This window comes from Felis catus, chromosome E2 (genome assembly GCF_018350175.1).
Source record: "Felis catus isolate Fca126 chromosome E2, F.catus_Fca126_mat1.0, whole genome shotgun sequence".
NCBI classification, from domain to species: Eukaryota; Metazoa; Chordata; class Mammalia; order Carnivora; family Felidae; genus Felis; species Felis catus.
Genome location: NC_058382.1, coordinates 6373457 through 6380199, shown reverse-complemented (window position 1 = coordinate 6380199; position 6743 = coordinate 6373457).

Here is a 6743-nt window from a genome sequence, read left to right as displayed (position 1 = left end):
GATATTTGCAAATGACATATTGGATAAAGGGTTAGTATCAAAATCTATAAAGAATTTACCAAAGTCAACACCTGAAAAACAAATAATCCAGTGAAGAAATGGGCAGAAGACATGAATAGACCCTTTTCTAAAGAAGATATCCAGATGGCAAAGAAACACATGAAAAGATGCTCAACATCACTCATCATCAGGGAAATACAAATCAAAACCACACTCAGATATCACCTCACGCCAGTCAGAGTGGCCAAAATGAACAAATCAGGAGACTAGGATGTGGCGAGGATGTGGAGAAAGGGGAACCCTCTTGCACTGTTGGTGGGAATGCATGTTGGTGCAGCCAGTCTAGAAAACAATGTGGAGGTTCCTCAAAAAATTAAAAATAGAATTACCCTACAACCCAGCAATAGCACTACTAGGAATTTATCCAAAGGATACAGGAGTGCTGATTTGAAGGGGCACATGCTCCCAATGTGTATAACAGCACTATCAACAATAGCCAAAGTATGGAAAGAGTCAAAATGTCCATCAACTGATGAATGGATTAAGAATATGTGGCATATATATACGTGGAATACTTGACGATGTAAAAGAATGAAATCTTCCCATTTGCGACCATGTGGATGGAACTAGAGGTGTTATGCTAAGCAAAATAAGTCAGAGAAACACTAATATCATATGATTTCACTCATGTGGAATTGGAGAAGGTTAACAGATGATCAGAGGGATAAGGGATAAGGATGATCATAGGGATAAAATAAGATAAAAACAGGGAGGCAAACCATAAGAGACTCTTAAATACAGAGAATAAACTGAGGATTGATGGGTGGGGAAAATGGATCATGAGCATTAACGAAGGCACTTGTTGGGATGAGCACTGGGTGTTACATATAAGTAATGAATCAGTGGATTCTACTCCTGAAGAAAAGACTACACTGTATGTTAACTAACTTGAAAATTCAATAAATAAATAAATAAATTCAAGATTTTAAAAAAAGGCGTATTTTGATGCCATAAAAAAAAAGGCATATTTGCAAACTACGTTTTTTCCAGATGATGAGAAAGAGGCCCAGAGAACTGAAGAGCAAAGGGGGAAAAAGTCTTTCTCAGGCAAATATTGGCTTCCAGGTAAGGTGCTGTGTCCTTTCTTCCCCCTGAGAGGTCATTTGTTTATAACTTGAAAACCTTTACTTCTCTCTCTCAACCCTGTCACCCTGGCTGGGCCCTTGTCCTGGACTCTGTGTCTCACACGTCTACTCTCCTCTCCAGCGCTCTCTGTCCTGGGCCCATGGTGCCTTCCTGCCCAGACTGCTTCTTTCCCTCAGGCTTTGCATCCTTTCCCACACACTAGTGGTTTCTAGAGATGCTAGCTAGAAACTTGTAGTTGTTCTTGGTAATTGGCAAGTAGGAAGAATGTTTGCAAAAATATTCTGAGGACCCAAGCCTATCACTGCTAGTGCTGCTTCAGGTGAAATGCTAATTGCCGTTGTGGGGTGGGGGGTCACACAGTCATAAACACACATCTCGGCCCAGCTGCCCATCTTGCACACGTACTCACTTCTCTGACTGTCAACACAGAATCTGGCTCAGTGCTAAAGCTACACGGGAAGGTGGAATACCTCCTGAACCAGGAGCTGAGTTGGTATAAAGAGATGGGGTCCTACACCTACACCCATCCCTGATGGCTCCTAAGGCTCATAGTGTAATCCTCACTGACAGTGATTATCTGGTTTCACCCAAGTGGTCATGTAATCTGATTTTTAATGTGCTTGAGGGCTGTATTTGTGGACTCCCTGTTCAGCCTACTTTGCAGGAACCATAGACATAATGGTCAGGTTTCTAAGGTGCATTCAACTAAATAGTCAGATGAATGTATAGTAATCATCTGATTGTGTACAGAAAAATGTGTCTGATCGCTGTTGCTGGACTAGAAATGTTTTCTGTAACTCCGCATCTATGACACACTGAATAGATTAAATAATTGTGTCTCGATTATGGAGAGACTTTTCCCAGTAATGTCAAGAAAACAGCTTTTAAATAAAATGTAACTTTGGTTTCAGGGCGAGATTTTTAGGCTCAAATGTATCTTGTGATATTTCTGATGCTTTTAAATATTATAATAGCAATCCAAAAAGTTATATCACTTATACAATATACAAAGTTCTTGCATTAACATTTCATTTTGCATATTTCTTATATTGCAATATCTTTCACAAATCTTGTTTTATTGGTACTAATTTTATTTAACTCAAGTATTAATAAAAGTGATATTATGTACATATATGTGTGTGTGTGTGTGTGTGTGTGTGTGTGTGAGTGTGTGTGTGTGTGTGTGACACCATACTTACAGAGTTCCTGTGTCTTGTGGTATTGCACTTTTGTTCGTGGAATGAAAGCAAATGATTCTTTCTGTTGTGATCTTAATGGAACATGGGTCAGCATGTGGCAGGTCATTAAATCCAGGTTGTCACGGGGCAGGAACCTGCAGCTTTGTAGTCCTGCCTCTGTGCATCTACAGTTTACTGAGGTCTCTAGGGTATTATTCACAGTTTATATTTGCCTATAAGGAAAAGTCTTCATAAATAACTAGAAACTTGTTATTAATAAAAATTCAAATTAAATAGCACTAATCTAAATTGAAATGATAAGGTACAAAGACATATCTAAATTTAGATCTTGGTTTATTTAAAGAACACACCTGGAACACTTATGTGGCTCAGTTGGTTAAGTGTCCAACTCTTGATTTCAGCTCAGGTCATGAGCTCAGTGTTCCTGAGATCGAGCCCCACGTTGGGCTCTGAGTTGGGATTTTCTCTGTCCCTCTCACTTCTGCCCCTCCTCCACTTGCTCTCCCTCTCTCTAAATAAATAAATAAAATTTTTTAAAAATACAGAAAAAATAAAGAACACAGCTTACTAGCATTTTCTTATATTATGGATTAAATGCACTAATTTTGTTCCCCACCCAGCCATGTTCCAGTCCCCACTCTATCCCTTATTTGTGAATGAATTCAGACAAAGCAGTTAACCTCTCTGTGCTTATGTGGTCCTCATCTTTATAAGGAATGTAATAGTGCCTGCCTCATGTATTTATAAGAAATACTAAGTTAGTACATGGGTGGTTGTTATAACACTGATTCACATGTAGCAAATGTTGTATAACGGTTGTTCATGCAACTCTTGGAAGGCCCTAAATGACTGAAGAACTTTAAGTAATTATTTGAAAGTAGGAAGTGTTGGGAAGTGGAGAATATCGGATTTCAGCTGACATGATTCATGTGGCCCCTGCCTCCTATTCCCACCTAGGATTCTCTAGCCCAGAAGACAAGTATCAGTCACTTAGGACTGACAGCCTGGCCACCAGGGATCTGGCAATAAGAATGATCTTCTTACTAGTGTTTCCTGTCTTCTCTTCATTGTCATTCCTCAAAACCTAAACATAAGTGGAAGCATTCTTTGTTCTCAGTATGTGCTGCTAAATAAAAAGGAAAAACGGAAAAAAAAATATAAAATCCCCCCGTCTTATGAGAAATCTGTAAATCGAATGTATTTCCATAATGTTTGTTTGGTAATTTACTCATCCCCCTCAGAGTCTCCAGTACAATTATGAGAGGCTAACCCAAGAATGGTAAACAGAACATACTGAGCATTTTCTTCAATGTTAACAAAAAATTACAATAACTGTAATATTATATAATTATCTTGTAAATACTCGTGTGATTGACGTTTTACTAATGTCTGCCATTCTGGAGGAGTTCAGAATTTATGGGTATATAAACACCAGGTCTTGAAAAAATCCAGATATTATGGAGAAAACTTTGAGCATGTAACTTAAATTTGTCACAGTAAATTTTCCAAAAGTGAGGTAGGCATGGGATTATAAGAAAAGGAGCCTGGAAATGGGCCAGCATGTGGCAGGTCATCAGTGACACTGCAGAGAATAGTGCTGGAGGGAAAATAAAGTCAGCAAAGAAAGCTTTGGGGAGCCAGGTATAATTGTGTAATGTCATACCAGAGAGGCGGGAGTCAGTCATGTGAAGTATGATGTTAGGGAGCATGGGAGATAAGCTGCTGGGAACATTTTCAGGGAGAAATGGGCAGGTTGGACTGGAGAGGGTAGTGGACAGCATAGAATTACATTTTAGCTAGTTCTTAACCAATATCAAGTGATTGTGACATTTTTATAAGCCACGAATTCCATGGAATTGGTACCTGGAGAAGAAAGATTTTTCCCTCCTTTGTGAAGATGATTTGGGCATGTTGGGAAGAAAGAGGTTTGGAGGTGCACACTTGAGTCTTTGAAGTGAAGGTATTAGTTAATGTTGGAGACTTCCACTCAATTTGGAGCCCTGAAGGGAGTGCCGTCTGAAGGGCAGAGACATGAATCCATTCTGTTTATGTGGATTTTGTGACTCCTTGACTTTCAATTCTCTTTGATTTTAGGAGAGATTTTTATATAGCTATCTCTGTATTTACATTCTGAAGCTGATATAAACTATTGAGAATTTAATAATTTGAAAAAAATTTTTGACCCAACGGATATATCCATTTTTACAGATTAGAGATAGAACCTTGTACCACAAATGGAACCCATATTTGTAGCTCACATGAGGCACGTAAATATTAACTACATTTTTTAGATCACAAAACACGAAGAAGAAAAATATATAAATACATGCCTATCTTCAATTATTGTGTGTAGGGATCTATATCTGTGTGTGATCTGTGTGTGTTTATACATATAAATGTAGACTTAATTATGTTTGTTATCTATCAATTAACATATTGAAAAATTGTACATTAAGAACAATTTTAGGGGTGCCTGGGTGGCTCAGTCAGTTCAGTGACCGACTTTGACTCAGGTCATGATCTCACAGTTCGTGGGTTCAAGCCCCACGTCAGGCTCTGTGCTGCACACTTGCTCGGAGCCTGGAGCCTGCTTCAGATTCTGTGTCTCCTTCTCTCTCTGCCCCTACCCTGCTTGTGCTCTGTCTCAGTCTCTCGAAAATAAATAAATGTAAAAAAAAATTTTTTTAAAGAATTTTAAATAGTACTAGTTACAATTATGACAAAACTCAAAATGTATGTGACAGTATGTGTATATTTCCATGCTAGTTGTTTGATTGTAAAATTCCATAAAATGTATTTTTAATTTTTATACTTTAATTCAGTTTCTTTGCCATACCTCTTATGAAAACATCCAATGAATGTAGTAAAAATTGCTTGATTTTTAAAGGTATAATTAATGCATTTAACTGTAATATAATAATTGATACATTTGAATGCAATAGGGTTTATTATTTAATCTATGTTAACTACTTTTCTATGGATTGCAAAGTATAATTTTCATTTATAATTCTACATTATAATTGAACTTCTTTCTTTGAAGTTATATACTCATCATTTCTGTTTTACCTAGAAATTTCAGCTTACATTTAAAAGCTAATCACAGTGCCATTTTATTTAATATTCTTTTTTTTTAAAATTTTTTCAACGTTTTTTATCTATTTTTGGGACAGAGAGAGACAGAGCATGAACGGGGGAGGGGCAGAGAGAGAGGGAGACACAGAATCAGAAACAGGCTCCAGGCTCTGAGCCATCAGCCCAGAGCCCGACGCGGGGCTTGAACCCACGGACCGCGAGATCGTGACCTGGCTGAAGTCGGACGCTTAACCGACTGCGCCACCCAGGCGCCCCTATTCAATATTCTTAAACCCCACCTTTATAATATATGGAGAGCTCTAATCTATTTACCATATGCCATCTTTTAGAGGCTGATATGTATTTGAAAAATTTAAAGACACATGCACTGGTGATAAGTGCATTGCTCAAGAAAAGTTCACAAAGTGAACACATTCTGTACTCAGTACCTAGATCAATCAATAGAATATTGTCAGACTTTTGCTCCTTACCAGTCACTATTCCTCTGGGCCATCAGTACTCTGACATGCATGGCACAACATAGGTTACTTTAGCCTGTCTTGCATCTTATATAAAGAAGGTAATAGAGCATTAACTCTTTTGTATTTGCTTTTGTCATTCCTTCTGTTGTTTATGAATTTATTGCTGCATGCTGTTATTAATCATTTATTGGCATTGCTGTGTAGGGTTCCATTGTGTGCATATAAAATAATTTACCTAATCATTCCACCATTAATTAGCATATGAGTGGTTTTCAGTTTGTGACTATTAGGAATACCACTGGTATCTAAATGTAGACCATGCTTTGTTGGCACACATACATATTTCTGTTGGCTATATAAGTAACAGTGGAATTGGTGGGTGACAGGTTGACAGTTCTGTAGCTTTAGGAGATAGTGCCTAATAGGTTTGGAAAATGTACAGAGTTTCACACCCACCAACAGTGTAGGAGATTTTTGGTTTGTGCACATCCTTGTCAACAGTTTCAATATTTTTTCATATTTCTCTTTGACTTCTGGTTAGTGTCTGATGGTACCAAGAAGTGATTTTCTTTTAATGTCCTTGATTACTATGGAAGTTGAGCATCCTTTCACATATTTATTAGACATTGGGCATCCTCTTTTTCAAGTATGTGTTAGTTTATTTTGTCCATTTTTATTGTGGTTTTTTTGGTTGTTTGTTTTTTTTTTTGGTTTTTTTATTTTTTCTTATTGATCTGTAGTAATTCCTTTTATCTGCTGGATAAGTTTCCTTTGCTGGTCTCTTTTCTCACACTGTCTCTGTGTCTCTTGGTCTTTCCTGTGTGTGTTGTGTTTTGATAAGGAG